Below are 17,752 nucleotides of genomic sequence, written 5' to 3' on the forward strand. Positions count from 1 at the left end.
CTCCAGTTTCTTTGGTCAACGTAGTGGTTTTCAAAGTGGGGTTCGTGGGCCTCCAGGAAGTCTGTCAGTCCAAGTTCGCGAAATCATTTGAAATCACGGCAACATTTTCCCTCGTGAGAAGGATGGCCTAAAATATCCTTAAATATTTAAATATTCATAGGTTTGCCATAGAATCAAAGCAGGGTATGGGTGTGTGTATGTGGGGCGGGGGCTATTTACCGAGACTATTGAATAGTGCATATTGAATATTCATCACTTGACATTCGAGCGCTGTAATCTGCATTCTCCCTGCTTCACAAAGTCAGGGGCCAGGTGATAAAATAACATTTCCAAACTAAGCCTTATTGAAAAACTTCACTACGAGGCCTCAGCCCCAAAACATCTGCTGCGGAGGACGACGGGACCCGAGGACCCCACCCCCACCCCCCCCACCCCCGGCTCCAAAATGATCATTATCGCCGTGTCGTCCCGCCCGGGTGAATTTTGGCCGTTGAGCGGCGGTGTTATTAAAGCAAATGAGCTCTACAAGGGGCTGTTTATTTGAGTCAAGTACGGTTATTAGTAATTAGTCACCAGGCAAGTGTTGATGCTCACGATGAGCTTGTAAAAACATCGACAGCCGCTATCTGAGAAAAATCACACCCCACACTGAAATCTTCAGAACAATAAATAGTAGCCCAAAAACATTTCACGCATCTCGTAACAATACGCAAGAATAAATTCCCAATAAATCCAATCGGGTCGATTATAATCTGCCAATTTGCAGGTGATTTCTATCTATTATATGTTACCAAGACATTCTATTTTCAGGAAGGTGTAGTCGGCAAGCGATTGCGTTTTTCAGGCAACTCTGCGGCATTCCTCAAAGTTGAGACCTTTTGGCCTCGACGTCGCCGCTACACAATATTGCGCCCGCGGAGACATTTCGATCCCACAATCTTGTCCACACAAATCCCCGTCGGTGGGCTTTGCAGATAACGTCCCGCGACACGCGGCAGCCCCGTCGCCGCAAAACGCGTCCGATCTCGCCGCTCTTCTTAATTCCGAGGGAGGCGGCTGCGACGGCTGCGCGGGAGTAACCGAGCTTCGCCGATTCCATTTATACGGACGCTCTGTCGACACTATTTTTTTATTATTCCGTCCTCGCCTCCTTCCTGCAAGCGTGAAGAAATGGAATGAGATGTTTGCTCATTCACTTGCTGCGCCGAGACCCGCACTGACAGATCGCGGTGACTGAAACATCGTGACGACTAACAAACCCTTCGGTCTCGGGCAAAATGGCGACCGCCGATTCGGTTTACGGCTTCGGCCGCTTCGATAAAAAAAAAACACAGATAGTGACAATATCGTGACGGGATGTGTGACGGCGGGAAGCAGCCAGGGGGAACTCATCCCGAAGAAACCGAGTGACGGGATGAACCGCGTCAGATCCCGAGGACCGAGCCTAACCCTCCAAATCTCCTGACCCCGTCTCCCTAATTGGAAACCGTAACCCTAATTCCGAACTTGAACCGGTAAACCTCGCTCCTAATCCAGATTCCGAATCCAAGGGCAGCAGTAAACGCGACCAAGAGGCCAATCAAATTCTGGTCAACAGATGACAGCATGTCAGGGAAGCCTCACCGGCAAAGAACCGGCAAACCGAAACGGAGGCGGTCGAGCCCTCCGCAAGGACGCGATTATGACAACACTTCCTAACCCAACATTGCAGTTCAGTGACTTGGAAGAAATCATTGTCGACTATTTTTGGTTTCAAAGCTTCGCTTTTGTCAAAATATTCCAATCACGACCAGGCGAGGAATGTAACACAGCCCGCTAATTAAACCACCGACGAGACACGTGCTAATTTCAAATGGAGCCGGTGACAATGCGGCGATGAGGCTTATTTTCGGCAGGAGGCGGCAGCAGAGGAAAGGGAAATTCGGTTCGGAGGAAATCGGATCCGAACGGAGCAGACGCGAAGAGGCCGACGGAGCGTGAACGGAAAATCTTCAGCCGCCGTCTGACAAGGAAGAAGATGGAAGGGTGCGCGAGCCCCGAAACGCAAATCTTTTGGCGAGCTCCCACGGTTTGAAGCTTTTCCGAAATATTCAAGTCAGACCACGACACCGCCGACTGAGCCGGCCGGCGCCATCTTGGAGCGCATCCGAGCACGCAAACATTCCATGATCATCCGCGGCATCAACCTCGCGGCTCCGCCATCTACTCTCATTTTGGCGGCTGAAATTGGACCATTAGGCGAGCTTTTGTATCGCAGCTTCAGAACTCGGCGTTCCCGAAGTACCGTGACCTTCAGGTACCGTGGCGATAATCATAATCAATGCCTTTTTACAACCGAGTACGTGGGGCAATATCTCCTTAACCAGAAAACAGGAACTGAAGTGATTAAACCCAATTGGATAGCGAAAAATGTGTCTGGTAGACGCTTGCGCTTTGACTGGCGATGATTATAAAGACGGATCATCTCCGACTGCTTTCTCATTACGCTGAAAGTAAATGACGAGCTTTATGGAACACTCGGAAATGCGACAAGAGAGCCCTGATTTTGTACAGAACGCGACAAGGGCTGAGCACTGTACAATCAGGCGGCATTGTGCTTGGAGTGGGACCCTCTCCCGCGCCATTACGCCGCCACATCAGAGAACACGCCGGGATGTTTACTTTGCTAACGCGAAGTACGCCGACGCTTCAGGTCAGCCGAAGAGGACCCGGTCCGGTGCGTAAACAGAATTGATCAGCATTACTGGTCAGGACAGAGTGTCTGCAGGAAGACCGAGATAAACTGATGATTTATGGCCGACGTTAATTGCCAGAGGTAGCCTGCGCATCCCATTATGGCGGTTAGATTTCTTATCAATGGCTGCAAATGAACTGGGGAGCTGAATCATCGTGTGGGGAAAAAAAAAACAAAAAAAACAAACGTAGACAAAAGGGAGAAAGACCTCGCTTGGCGGACAGAACAGAACGTTGCAAATGTGGTCACGATCGGAGCTTGTGAAGGCGAGACGTCAGCGTTCGGTGAGTTACACGTGGGAAATTTTGGAAATCCACAATTCGCCTGGCGTAGCAAATTTGGTGGCCATCGGGCGAATCCCTTCGGGGTTCGTACGCCTCCCACCGCTGGAACGCCAACTTCAAAGCAAAATGGCCGACGAGTGTTCCGCGGCATCGACTCGATTTCGGTGTCACGAGCAACATACGTGCTCGATTTCGCTTCGATAGGATTCACCGATGCCGGATAATATTTGATAAAACTCACCAAGGAGTGTTTCCGACGAATCCTTACAAACTTTGCCACCAACATCTTCCGACAAAAGTTCACAATTTTCACAATTCAGATTCGCCCATCCGCCGAGAAGGCCTGTAGCAAATTCGGTGGCCATCGGACGAATCCCCGAGAAGTCGTTTGCTGACGTACTACCTCGAGATGTCGTGAAACGCAGCTAAATCCCCTTCCGCGACAAAATGGCAGCTCGTCTGCCATTCCGCAGCACGGACTGATTGTTGATTCCAGTGCGCCATCTGACAGATTTCGCCCCGCAAACAAAACCCCGACCCCGAATTCCCGTTTTGACGCCACCGAATGTTTTTCCCCCGAGAGCGGAGCTGCCGGCGTTGACATTTACGGGAATTAGAGGGTGTTAGGAAGCAAATGACGAGCACTTTGTCTCCATTTAGCCGAGGCAGGGAGAGTATTACAACGCGGATCTTCTTCGGCGACTTTAAGTGCACCTCACGCCGCGCTCGCTGCGGTCAGGTTCGGCGCCGACGTGTCATTTTCCAGATAATACTCGTCACTATGACAACCGAAAGGAGCGAGCGTAGCATAGCGATGGGACTATTTTAGGATGAAGATCGGATTTCTTTGACTCCCCTCCGACTCGAATCCGCCCTTCGTTTCCTTTCATTTAGGTCTAATTGGAGAAAGCCCGGCGCCCTCCGGACATCTGCTGCCTCCTCCGAAATATCTGCGAGATTGCTTTTTCATGCAAATGACCGCTCGGGTGCGCACGCGCCGGTGCGAGCGTTTGCCCTCGTCTGACCTTGAGCTGCGTGTAAACACTCCAGACTGATGCGGAACGAGGAGGACGGGGGGGGGATTGATAAAGTGGAAAGTAACTGCCAGCTTCCTTCTTCGGCCTGTCACACGTTGACAGCGAAAAGGTGGGCGGGAGTGAACGGGACTGGGTGGGGGGAGCTCACACGAAGGATTTAAAAAAAAAAAAAAAAAAAAAAATCCAGATGAGAGGTTTTGACAGGTCACCGCAGCAGGCTGGACTTAAAATAAGACAATTAGCCGAGGAAAGAAAGATCGACACGGCTGTGATTGGCTTATTCCAGGCTGCAGTTTACCAATCGGGCAGCGTGGCTACCGACTGGACGCCGTTAGGCCTGGCTTTTGTCCCCCCACGACCCCCTCCCCAATCAATGCACGCTGCTTTTACAAGAACAACACAAACCATTGGGAGAATTCGAAGAGGCACTCGAGTGAAGTCCGGCGTAGGATCGGTTGGGGGGCTTCACGCGCGCGGAACTGACATTGGCCATACGTTTTCAATTATTAACAACAGAGACATGAATGTTGACTCGCAAATGCAGAAATAAAGCAAAAACCAAAGTCCAAGCACAAGACAAGCATGCATCTATGACTGTGATTCGCAACCATCGCACATCAGCGAGCCGGTGTGCCGGAGTCCATTTTCAAAATTGAACTTCATTGGTCAAAACGGCGTTTACGACAAGTACTGTACTGTACTTTTCTTCATCTATCTAAGGTAGTTGCAAAAAGGGCAGAACAAATACGCGGAGTACTATTTGTCGGCAGAAAGTGTAGAATAGACGTGGATCGAGTTATTGTGACATTTTTGTTTCCAAATGTAAGATATGTGCCTTGGCTCAATAAATGTTGGGAACAACCGAGCTGTGAAACTAATAACACAGATGATAATATGGAGTCAGATAAAATATGTGGAGTCGAGCTCCCATTTCAAAGTTGAAAAATAATAAAGGCCTGTACTGCCGATTTTGATCAACTGATATTGTCGATACGGAGACTTCAAAATGGCTCACGACACGAGCTGTCGCCGACACAGGCGTCAGGACCGATATTGATTTATGTTGCGTAAAAAATGATTAACACTTGATTTGCCGATTCAGTGTCAAAGTTCAACACTGGTACAGTATCATAAGCCCAAAGGCGATATCAATAATTTCCGAAATGCGTTTTTTTTTTTTTTTTTAAAAATGTCTTTCCTTCTGTCACTATGGAACGTAAATGAATATTAATTGACGGGACTTTGCGTACACAGTCGAAGCCAAACGGCCGCGGGGCACCCCGGCCTAGTGCTGTAATTATGCACGGGGACTCTTAATTTTTCCAACGGGGGGGGGGTGGCAGTCACAAATCATACCTGCAGGCTATTTGCAAAAACAAAAAAAAAAAAAAAAAGGCCATTAAAGTGAAACAAATGCACGGTAGCAGCCAATCAGTGCATAAAACCGCAAGACGAGGTCGGTACTTTGTCTTGCGGGTGAAGGCGGGACGGGAAAATAAAGCAGCAGGTCTGCGTCGCGGCTCTCCTGAAGCACTTTTGCCTGACATGATCCTATTTTGAATGCTCCCGTCGGGTAATGAGGATATTTGTCTTGTGCAAAAGGAGAGCCCGATCCATAGTTGTCACGCTTTTTCCCGGCCCGAGAGATGAATGCGCGCGGTCTGGCCTTGGCGCGCTCGAAAAAATAAATAATAATAACAAAATGAAACGAAATCCCACATAAGTGCTGCCATTTTGTAACACATGGGGGGGAAAAAATTAAAAAAATAAATAAATACACTACAGTCTCTTGATTAGGTACACCACCGAAACCTCACTTGCACGATTCTTTGATGGGGGCGGGGTTAACGTTTTCACGGCGGGAATCCCATTATCATACAGGGATCGCGGTCGTCATGGAAACCAAGGACGGCGCACGCATAAGCCGTCTATCTCGCGCGTGTGTCCGGGAACGTTGAGAATTAGTGTGAAAATGTAGCCGCGGGTGCGCGGCGCGCGCGAGCGAGTGCGCGAGCCATTCCCGTTTGTTTTTCTTCTCTGGCTGCTCAGCGTGCCTTCGAGCAACGCGCGGCGCCATCACCGTCTACTTCTCTTCCCGGATTCCCGACCTGTTGTGAAGGACGCGACATCCCGTGCACGTGAATCCACCGCAACAAATAGAAATTGATTTGTTGCTAGGTGAGTTTTCAAGTGTATTTTGTTTAGTCAGACGCAAAACAGGAAAGAAAAAAAAAAAAAAAAGATCCATAAATGCGGCAATGTATATTTTTATTTAGCATCGAGCACAAGTACGGGGTAACTTCCAGCAAGATGAGGCTCCCCGTTGCTCTAAATCACCTCGTACTTGTTTCGCCAGATTTAAGAAACGAGGGTTTTTATCCTGCATCCCACATAACGTATAAAAAAAAAAAAAAAAAAAATCCAGCGCAAAAGGTGCAGTGATTTATAATGTACCAACATTTCTTGTGGCTATAATTCACTCTACACTAGTAAGCTTGACTTTTATTTTACATGCATCACAAAAGCTAAAGCGTAATTTAGAGGGAGGTGAAGCCTAATTGTCGTCCCATACGAGAAAAAGGAACGTACATAAATCCGGCACAAATACCGAGTGATTTATCGGCTTTTTTTTTTTTTTTTGTGCCGGATCCGTAATAAAAAATCAAATTTACACGAATACGGCGCGGCGAGTATTGACGCCTGTCAAGCGTCACACGACGGTCTCGATTGTCCTCCGTCACGCGAACGCTCGACGACGTTTGTCCCCCTGCTCTTAAAGAGGATCGATGGCGGAATCGATGCGGTTGAAAATCCGGTGAGCGTCCTCGGCCGGCCGGACGAGACGGAGCGATAACATCCGAGCATCCGAACGCACGAACACAAAAGGTTAGCCAAGTCTGGCTAGCGGCGGCGGCGGCGGCGGCGGAGTGACGTGATTGACGGGCGGGAGAGCACCTGAGGTCAGATACCATCTAAAACTGGAAACAGGCCTTTTGGGGGAGGGTAGAAAAAATATGCTTTTGCATTTGTGTGGGTGCGACTAATTGGCAAACATATTCAATTTATCCCTCAACCTGCAGGACCCTCCAAACCAAATGGTGCTCGCTTAAGCTCTTTTCTGCATGGAGTAGATAATTGCTTTCTGGGAAATGCCGCATCCAAGAAAAAGAGGCTTTTATAATTAGTGTCATCTTAAGGACCGAAAATTGGGGGAGAAAATGAACAATGCGGATGCTCGACTTCTTCCATTATTCCCCGAAACACACGCGGGAGGCCACTGTTGTGCACTTGCTTTGTTCCTGACCAAATATGCTCATTTGGTGATTAAAAGCAACACTCAGTGTGATGTAAACTTTCCTTTAAAGCAACTTTTCAAATTAAATGCGACAATTCAACGACACGCTCAATTCATACGCAAAAAAAAAAAAAAAGGGAAGAAACGCGAGCCACTAGGTGGCAGTAGCGAGGATAGAACTCGTCCAGGTAAGCAAAGAAGAACAGACGCCATCTTGTTCGGCTAAAACGAGACGCTGCATCTACGCTATGCCAAATAATAGAACCCCTTTGGTTGATACCGGGCAATTTGGCGCCCCCTAGTGTAAAGGTACTTGCAGTCCCGGATTTGAATCAAATAAATTTACACGAATCCAGCGCAACGAGTGATTGATTGCGAGAAGACGTGCAGTACACACACATGCACACCAGGGGGCTGGAAACGGTCCGTTAGCGTCGTGTATTACGTGAATGTCGGACTCCTGCTGCTGTGATCCGTCTGCACGCTCGCCGCAATCTCTCCCAATTTTTTTTCTACGGAGGAGGGAAAAGAGGAAGGGGGGGGGGTGATCCAGGTGGTGTCGGAGGGGATGTCCACCCGTGTATTTTACGGTGGTGTAATTACAGCGCACGGATGCCGATTAGCGACGGAAGATCGCCGCGATGTTTCACGCACAATCCTGATCCTTTCACCCGGAAAAAAATTGGATTCCGTTCGCACGGACTCAAACTTTCATCTTAATGGCATCAGACTGGGCCGTGGGTGGATTTACCGCGGCGGCGTAACTCCTTCGTTGATTAACAGCACCCAGAATCCGTCCGGAATATCAATCTCAGGATCGAGCGCGCGCTTGCGATCCTTTCACCCGGCGCGTTCCGACTCGGATCTGTTCCCGAGATGGGTGATTAGCCTCCATTTGGAGTTTGGAGGCAGAGCGGTGGGTGGGGGGTTCGGGGGGGGGGGGGGGGGGGGTCATTCCGGCTTCCTCTCCCAGGTAGCCTCTTGCCATGACGGGTCTTTTAACTGCTGCTAAGTAAGCAAATAACTGACGGAGGCGGAGTTCACATACCAACTCGTCTTTAACCATTGAAATGAATGGAAATGCCATGAATCCGTTCCAGCCCCCCGCCCAAAAAAAAAAAAAAAACCCTGCAAAAATGTTTGCATTGTGCTTTCAATAATAGCAATGTATAATATTGTCCTTTATAAAGACATGATGTAATTAGTCATAGTGGACACATGCTGTCTACTTATGTTGCTCCACATTTGTTTTAATGCCATACGCTTCCATCGTTGTCTTGGATTCGGAAGACTTTATTTGCGCTCACAACAGCCGGCTGGCAGGTGGGAGTCTACTGGACAACCCGCTGTCGAGAGTGATTCGCAACTTGGAGATCAAGACGCACGCTCGTACTAAATCAACGGCTGCGTTATTAACACGTCTTGCAGCACTTCCATCTCCGTTCAATTATGCTAATGGCTACATATACTACAAATGACCCGGGGTGGTTATTAGCCGCCTCAATTAGGCGACGTGTACAAGCGAGGGAGGGCCGAGGTAGTGGTGGCGGCGGCGGTGGGGGGGCCAGCGGGTGGTCGGCTGTCCGATGGTGATAAGTGAGGCCGGGGGCAAGACGTTATTGTTTGTGTCAGCCCGTGTTTGTGTGTGTTGCACACAATCAATGTCACGCTGAGAGCGCCTTTGCATATTTGTGTGTATGTGTGTACATAAAGACTGGAGAGGGTCCCTCTCAGGGAGTCTAAAAGGGCCACACGAGCTTTCGTGACAAAAAAAAACAAACAAACAAAAAACACTGACGGGGATCAAATAAATCCACTCGCTCACCTACTGGGATCATTCGCGTCACTTTCACGCGTAATAGTTTGTGGCATTATTTTTACGGATCCATCTACAACCCCAAAAACTACAAAAAGTATTTTCATTTTGGAGAAAAGGTTTGTGCGTGATGATTAATTCATTTGAGCGTTAGCATAAAATGCAAACACAATCGAAGACGAGTTTCACAAACACTGCGAGTGACTCGGTCAGCTGCAATCGTGGTCCTTGTTCAAATAGCCGTTGCTTCAAGCCACATGGACGGATTAGCCTGTCTATGGTGTTTCCCATTATGTGTTAGCATTAAGCATATGCACTGAGCTTAAAAAAAATGAAAAAAAAAAAAAAAAAAAAAAAAAAAGGTCCGAATGTCTTTTTTTGTGGCGTTTTGTTCCGCAGCAGCTGAAAAGCTAAATAAGCGCATCCTGGTGTCCTGTAAGCAGTCTGATTGTGATCGTGTGTGTTTATGTGTGTGCGTGTGACTCATGCCTATAGTAAATATTCAAATATGGGCTCATTATGTAATCGGCATACAAGAGGACTCGGAGAGCGGAGGAGCTTGTGCGCTCTCCGCGGTCCTGAAATGACAAACGGGCTGCACATCCTCAATAGAGAAAAAACAAAAAACAAAAAACAAACGTTGCCTTGGCCACGCCCCTTCAGGAGATGGCCAATCAGAGAAGTCACAGAAAACTGCGACTGAACGAGGATGCATTAATTAGGTAAAGATAAATAATAATTAAAAAAAGCTTTTCCATCGGTTAAAACATGTTTTCATTGTTGAATGGTTAATTTAATTAGAATTCATTAATTACATTTTAAAATTCCAATTTCAAACTTAATGATCAACCACAAATGAGTTTCTTGATTAATAATGAAATAAAACAGTTGCAGCATAATGACTATTTACGTGTATTTGTTTTTCAAAATAAAATAATAAAACAAATATCCCCCAAAAAGATGTTTAAATTATTTCACCAATGTTTATTTTACACTAAATCAGAAATATTTGTGATAGAGCAGTAAAAATCGTTTATTTTAATTGACTGATATTATGTGAAAAGCACCTCGGTTAACTTTGAAAAATTATAATAACATGACATTTCCCCCTCTATGATTTATTTCTAACTGGATCAGAATCTCACACACACACACACACACACACACACACACACACACACACACACACACACACACACACACAGTCTACTACAAATATATGCACAAATATTGGACTGAATAAAAAAAGTAAGCAGTTTGAGTCAACAAAATCATATATTGAAAAACGGCTCAAGGTTGCGGCAAGGTCAGAGGAGCGAGGCAGAAATTTGCAACACATTTGCGGCTTGCTATGATATGCTGTGATGTCTCCATGCCAGTTGTCTATTCAAGTTTTAATATCCCTTTTTTTTCCCAGCATAAGATTAAACGTCATCGTGTGAATTGACTTTAAAAAAAAATTGTAATAAAAAGGATAAAAATGTGTAATATTACCGCCACGTGACCACGAGGGTGGGCCAACATTGCACGGCGGCCGGACCCTGTTAAAATTTGCTGGGATATCTCGTCAAATTTCTCCATTTTCATCTTCTTAAAAGAGTGACCAAAAATAACTGATTTGATGAGTGAATGAAAAAAAAAAAAAAGTGAGCAAGGGGAAAGTGCTCCCCTGTTGACCACACACACCTAAAAAGCTCATTTCCGGATTTTCTCCTTCCCGCTAATCCCGTCATTCCCAATCCGACACCTGTCACCGTGCGCCCCCCCCCCCCCCCCACCGACAATTTCCGACAATCACGACCTCGCGTCCTACCTGGCAGCGGTCTCGTCTTCCCGGGAGCGCCGGCTGGCTGGCTGGCTTCGGCTCTCGCTCCCAATCCCGGGAATGAAGTGGGGGGGGGGGGTGCGTGTGACAGCGGAGGCGGGCGGGGAGGGGAGCGGGGAAGGGGAGGGGGGGGCCCGGGTGTCAAGTTGCGAAGCGCCGCTGTATGCAAATGAAAAGAAAAAGGGAAATAAATGAAAAGCACTCAGAAAGCCACGACGACGGCGACGGCTGGAGAAACACTCCCGACGGCGCACTTCGGCATCCGGCGAGCGAACGGCCGCCTCTTCTTTCTCTCTCTCAGTCCGTGACACTCGCTCCTCTCTCCCCGCCCACCTACTCAAGCCCCCCGCACACACACTTACACACACTCGCGCTCTTCCTTTACTGTCAGACAAAAAAAAAAAAAAAAAGAAAATGCTTCCCCTCGCTTGCTATTTTCTGACATTTTCTCCCACCCACTCGCACCCTCTGCACCGTGAAAACAACAATCACCGCGCGTACGTGAATGTGATGGCGTGCGGACCCCTTGCCCCACCTAGAAGGAATCCATAACCCGCCGAAGCCGAGTCAAGGACATTCCCCGTGTATGCGGGCGTGTGTGTCCCCCCCCCCCCCCCGCCCCGCCCGTTGACGGGAACCCTGCGGGTGGAAATGATCTCCTGATTGTCTTGCCTAGTCAATCCGGCTTCAAAACACTAACTTGCACATCGCGGAGATTAAAAATATATATATACAAATGTATATTTTTGTGATATGCCATTGATTGCCCCGGATGTTTATATTTGTCACCCGGAATCCAACCGTTTACTGCCACTGACGTGTATACACGTCAGGCGTGGAAGAGGTTCTGGGCCCAGCGTCTCTGTGGAATGTAGGTTTGAAAACAAAATCGTGACGAACATTGACAAGAAAATAAAGTCGGAATTTTCTTTTCAATAAATATATGGGGAAAAAAAAAAAAAACATCTTAATACGAAGAGAAAAAAGTATCACTTGTGTCTAGCTCGGGTGTACTCGTGTCATCAGGCGTATTAACAGCGGGGGAAAAGCGTCCTCGTCGGTGATAGATTCTGTCAGGTAGATAGATGCCAGTGCAACAGTAAGAAGAAGAAGAAAAGTGAGGGAGGGAGGCCGGGGGAGATTTAGGGTTGGCGCGGACGATGACGCGTCCAAGTAAATAAAGCTCTGCAGCCTGAGACACACAAAAACGGTGAAGCGCCAGCGATCGATGAGGCAAAGCAAACACGGACGATTTGGACGACGGACTGCGGAACCGAGCGAAGTTGCGACGTAAACGTCGGCTGTGCCGAGCTAAGCTACAGCCCGTCACGTCCGTTTTTAGGGGCAAATTTGCAAGTCGTCATTTCAAAAAGGATAAAGATGCAATATTTTGTCTGAAAATATAGCCATCATTTTAAGGGCGTAAAATTCCATGGGGATGACGCTACGTTTTTTTGGATTATGCTCTCGCTCTTATGAACAAAACAACAACAACAACAAAAAAAAAAAAACGATTTGTGCAATTTTGTTGTTTGTCCAATCTATTGCGGACAGAATTATTGAACGATTGCAAAAAATGGCAGCGCGATTATCCATAATGGCCCGCAGGACTTCACGCGCTAATGCCCGCTTTCAGAAGCCCGGCCGGCGTCACGTCTTTTCCATCGGCGGCCGAGCGACGCTCGGGAGCGTCCGCCGCCTCCTCCTCCTCCGCGCTGACATTTACAGCTTTTTGTTGGACCGTCAGCGTTTGCCATTTTCCTCTCCAAAGTCTTTCTTGTGAAGATGACAAGCTTCCTCTCAGAGCGATTCAAATGCACTCTCGCTGGCGTTTTACACTGCACAATATTTACACTTGTTGCTAAGCTACTGGCTAACGTGACGTCATCGCAGTGCCCGACACGGTTGTGAAATTGGCCACAAACGACGTCGAAATCGAAATCCCGAGAGAAGAGAAACAACGCTGGATGAGTTAAAATATTAGCAGTAGCAGAGTCGCCAAGTTTTTACAAAATATTTGAAAGCCTCGTTGACGATAGGACTGTCAAAGCAGCCAGAGTCCGTTGCGGCACCCCCAGGGTATTACGGCGCTCTGGAAAACCGAAGGGTCGGTCCGGAGTGGACCAGAGCCTGTTGGGAGTGAATTTCCCAACGCACCCTGCCTTTGGTCGGTTACAGACGCTTCCTAGCTAACTTGAAGTCGAGTTTTTGGACGCTACCAAGGCGACCTTCGCTCAGGAAGTAAAGCTACAAGGCGGATTTACTCCATAACTCAAGATGATTAAATGGCCAGAAAAATTACCTCTGCTATGAGGCTAAATTTGCTCAGAAACAGAAACTACTTGGTTAACTTAAAGCCCAATTGTCATCCCTATAAACATTGTAAAATAGATATTGAAATGAAAAACATATGTAACATTATTCACTTCAATGTCGATACGAAAAAATAAATATGAGCGGAGAGGTTGCAGAAGCCTCATTCGACGACATCCAAGTGGCCGCCATATTGGCTGCATCCCCTGTCCGTGACGTCACCCCGGACATTCGCCATTGAAAACACGCTGTGGCCTCCGCCGTGGGAGACGAACACGCCCCTTCTGACACGGAAGCTCTCCTCGAAGAAGAGAAGCTCTCACAACCGAGTGAAGCTACCGGGGGCGATATTAGCCTGTTGTTTCGAGACATATTGAGATGATATGCGGATCACGGCCAAACCGATCCCCGCCCGATACACCTCCGCGCAGCGGTGATAAATCAAAGCCACCCGCAAGCGACAATAATGCCGCGACCAAACCGCCTCCCTGTCCGATCCACTTCCGGCAGCCGGCTCAGCCTTGTCGACAAGGCTGTGTAGGCCCACAGACCGCAGTGTTCGAGCAATAACCAGCAATGCGAGCTGGCCTTTTAGCTAACACCAAGGAACAAAGAGCTACCTTCCCGCAGGTAAAACTAATGGAAAGAAACGAGTCCGCTTGAGCGCGCTACTGCCTCCGTCACTTCCTGCTTCTTGTCGAAAACAAATCCCTCGAGATGATTTTTATGGCGGGAGTTACAAAAAAAATCCCCCGGCTGCTGTTTTTTCCATTAATAACATCCTAAAAATGATCAATTTCATGACAGTGGACCTTTAAGGTTACTATCCGACTGAAGCTATCTTCCAAACATTGTTCACATAGACTGGGGAGAAATGAAGCTAGCAAAGATACACCTGGTTAGAAACAGACATTTACTATGGGATGGAAGCTAACTGATTACGTTGCTGCACAAAGTGGTGTGTAAAGGTAACGCCACTTGTCCAGCGTGGCTCACAATCCTAAGCTACTTGCCTGCGTTCACTTGACAATCCGACTGAAGCTACCTGGTTAAACCTGCTCTAATAAACGAGGATAAAAAATGAAGCTAATAGGCCAACTGCTCAGAAACTGACCTCACTCGACAACGCCGCTGAAGCCGCTTGACTAAATTTCCGAGGGGAGTGGGCGAAATCGAATAAACCAGAGGCAAAACTGGAGCTCCTCGGCTAAATTTGCGTCGTCGCTATAATGCTTTGAATCTCAACAACGCCCCCCCCCTTCCCCCCCCCACGCCAATTGGTTCGTTTCCGCAAGCTGCCGGGAGACCGTACGGAAAAAGGCCTCGAATGATAGATGGAATTATATTCTCCATTTGTTCCTTCAATTGCTGCCTGCCCAACTTCCTCCCTCACTGACAGGAAGCCGCCGCCGCCGCCGCCGGTGGCTGACAGGCTCGCCACTGGATAAGTGGCTGTTGAAATATGGAAGTATTCACAGGCGTCTTTTCAGTGGGCACAGGTGCGCCTTTTCAGCGCAGGCCCGCCGCCGGCGGACGCGCCGACACCCGCTCGGGTCAGCAACGCTCGCCAAGGCCGACGATAGCCCGCAGATGTTTGGCTTGCGTCGCGGGCCGGAAAGTTTCCATTTTTAGACGGGAAGCGAGCGCTGCAGCGGCGGACCTTCCCCGCGAACGTCCGGAACGCGGCCGCGCTCCGGGCTTCAGAGTCTGTTCCCGGAGACTCGAGACGGGGGGGACGATTAGGTTGGATTCGGGAAGAAAGTAATTACTCGCACCCCCCCCCACCGCGGCGGTTGCCGTAATTTAATTACCTCCGCGACCTTCGTCACTGCCCGGCGACAAAATACAGCCGAGGTGACGAGAGAACTGGACGCCCTCCTGTCGTGGAAGCCTTACGTTGGTTGGACGGACATTTATTTGGGTGAACATTAAGACAGACACATTTCAAATCCAATTTTGCAATTGAGTAGACAAGTGCAAGTGATGGATCTTTGGAATTCAGTATTAATAATAATATTTGAACATCATTTCAAAGTCAGCTTACAACAAAGACAAAGATAATTTGATTTGGGGGAAAACGTGGACATGCGCCAAAACCTAAACCCGAAATTTTGCGCTTCCTTCCCCAACGTAAAAAGATGTCTCGTAGTCCAGATGTATCACTTCAACAAAACCTCCTTGTCACCAATTATTACTTTCCAAACAGCCTTCGGTTTGGTTCCACCTTGTGGCATTTTAGAGAGTTACAAAAACGCCACAAAACGATGCTAACTGGCCTATCCGACCTGTCAGTCGCTCGTACAATAATAGCCAATCAGATAGCCGTGTTTTCTTAACCCCGGGCTTGACACGCCCCTCTCGCCGTACTGTGCCACGGGCAATGCTGGTTGCCAGTAGCGTGCGCTTGGAAAAGGTCCTAAGATGCAATTACGATGAAAGATATCCGGCCAGGTTACTCGGGGGGGGGGGGCCCGCTTGATTCATTTTCCAAAGCCTAAAACACAGTCGACGAAACGTCTCCGATGGATTAAGGCTTGCGGAAGAGCGCTCGTAAACCTAAATGTGAACAATAACAACAAACACGAGGCTGCACGTTCAAAGGTAAGTGAGGGAGAAGTATCTTCTCTGATTTGGATGGAATTATCATCAGTGCAGGAGAGTAAATTTTCACTTTTTTCGTGTATCACTGACCTGCTGAATGAAGTGTGTCATGTTTTAATGCCGAAGAGTCTGGTTAGGGATACGTAAATGCGCCACGTCGTGCAAGAGAAACGTCGATTTGCCCGTTTGTATCGCATCGGACTTTTAAGACAGGCCACTGGGTTCCATTCCAAGCCAAGTCAAATGAATACACTTAAAAAGACTACAAGGATATTACTCGTGATCTGTCCGAGTAAAAAGTGCTCCCCCTGCTTTACACGCGCACGACGATTCCACTATTTCTTCCGGTTCGATTTCAATATGAAGTTTGTGAGGCGTCAAACTTTCTTTGCAACCATCGCCAACGTTTCGCTGTAGCTCTGACATTGCGCTTTGCGCCATCCAAAATCTTAATTCCGTGTACATATCCTTGCGTGGAATAATTCAGACCTCTCTGTAGAACTCTCTTCCACGAGTCTGACGCATTTGGCCAAAACAAAAAAAAAAACATACCACAATATTATCTGACGTCAAACCTGTTCATTTTGGAAGCTTGTTGGACATGGCAAACGTAGCTAATGGGGGCGGAGCTTAAACTCGTCAGTCGGAAAGGTCCATTGCGTAATTTTTGGCTGGAGTTCGATTCTTGCATCAAAAATAATCAAATACCGATGTCACAATTTTGGACTTTTCCCTGCAAATTATATTAAAAAAAATATACATCTCTTCAGCTACACAGATATCGTAGCGTATTGTAGGAAGTTTTGCAAGTTTCTGTCGTCTAGCAAACAAATATCGGAAGATTTGTTTCTCATCGATGCAAACTTGCTGGTGTCTTGACTGTTATCATTTTTATACCTGCATTGAATTTGGGGTGGGGGGGGGGGGGGGCAGCCGGCCTCCACATTAGCTGCAGATTGTCGGCGGCTTCACTGCTGGAGCGAGCAAATGTTGTCGGAATCCCCGCCGAGTGCGTAGCGGATAAAAAAAAAGAACAAAACCAAAAAAAAAAAAAAAAAACAAGACAGCAGCAAAATTGCTCATTACGCAGAAGTGAGCGCGCGGCGCAACGGAGCATATTTTCAGGGGCGGGGGGGGTCCGGCGATGGACGGCCTCATTGCGCATCAGGTGCGGAAAACGCAGACACCCCTCGGCTTTCCATTTGACTTTCACCCCACTTTCCTTTCCTTTTGTGGACCTTAACACACACTTTTGGCGGGTTCTGATTGCGGCGCCAGTAAACAAACCCTTTTCATGTCATTCAACAAAAAGCCAGAGCGAAAACAGCGGAATGGCTTAAAACGCCGCTTTCAGTCTCCCTCTCTTCTGCCGTGATTCCAAAGTTTAGAGGCTCAGTCGAGAAGATTTGATGCGAGGTAAATTGCTCCCAACGGGGGGACGAAATGCTGGCCCTGATTTAAATTTCATACGGTAAATTGATTCCAAAAAATAAAACAGACGTGGCGGAAACTCGCTAACAAACACGGAACAAAAACAATTACTTGTAACTCAAAAATCCCTCAAATATCATTCACACATCTCTTCATCTGTCAATGAGCAAAAATGATTCCCACCACTCACTCCAAATGGTAAAATGGGACATTTTTAGAGCGGCTTTTTATTGCGGGCGGCCTGAGGCGCACTTTGCACAATAACCTCTTTGAAATTTCACGATGGCACACCTGCGGCAAAGTGCTCACGAACAGATTCCGATGTAAACGGCACCTTTGCGTACATCGTAGATCATAAAAAGGGGGGTGGGGGCTGCGTATTGGACTTTTCTGCCGCTCGGATTCCTTGCAGTGCC

At 47.8% G+C, this 17,752-nt stretch overlaps 1 protein-coding gene across 2 annotated transcripts in view; it reads right to left on the bottom strand.

Annotated features, from left to right (window-relative positions):
• Positions 1 to 17,752, bottom strand: part of syt1a (synaptotagmin Ia) — a 74,154-nt gene that overhangs the window by 24,027 nt on the left and 32,375 nt on the right. For both annotated transcript variants that reach the window (XM_061806220.1, XM_061806219.1), the window contains one exon: positions 10,980 to 11,150. The gene's annotated coding sequence lies outside the window, so the exon portion shown is untranslated. The remainder of the gene's footprint in view (positions 1 to 10,979; positions 11,151 to 17,752) is intronic.

This window comes from Syngnathoides biaculeatus, chromosome 20 (assembly GCF_019802595.1).
Source record: "Syngnathoides biaculeatus isolate LvHL_M chromosome 20, ASM1980259v1, whole genome shotgun sequence".
In the NCBI taxonomy this organism is placed as follows: domain Eukaryota; kingdom Metazoa; phylum Chordata; class Actinopteri; order Syngnathiformes; family Syngnathidae; genus Syngnathoides; species Syngnathoides biaculeatus.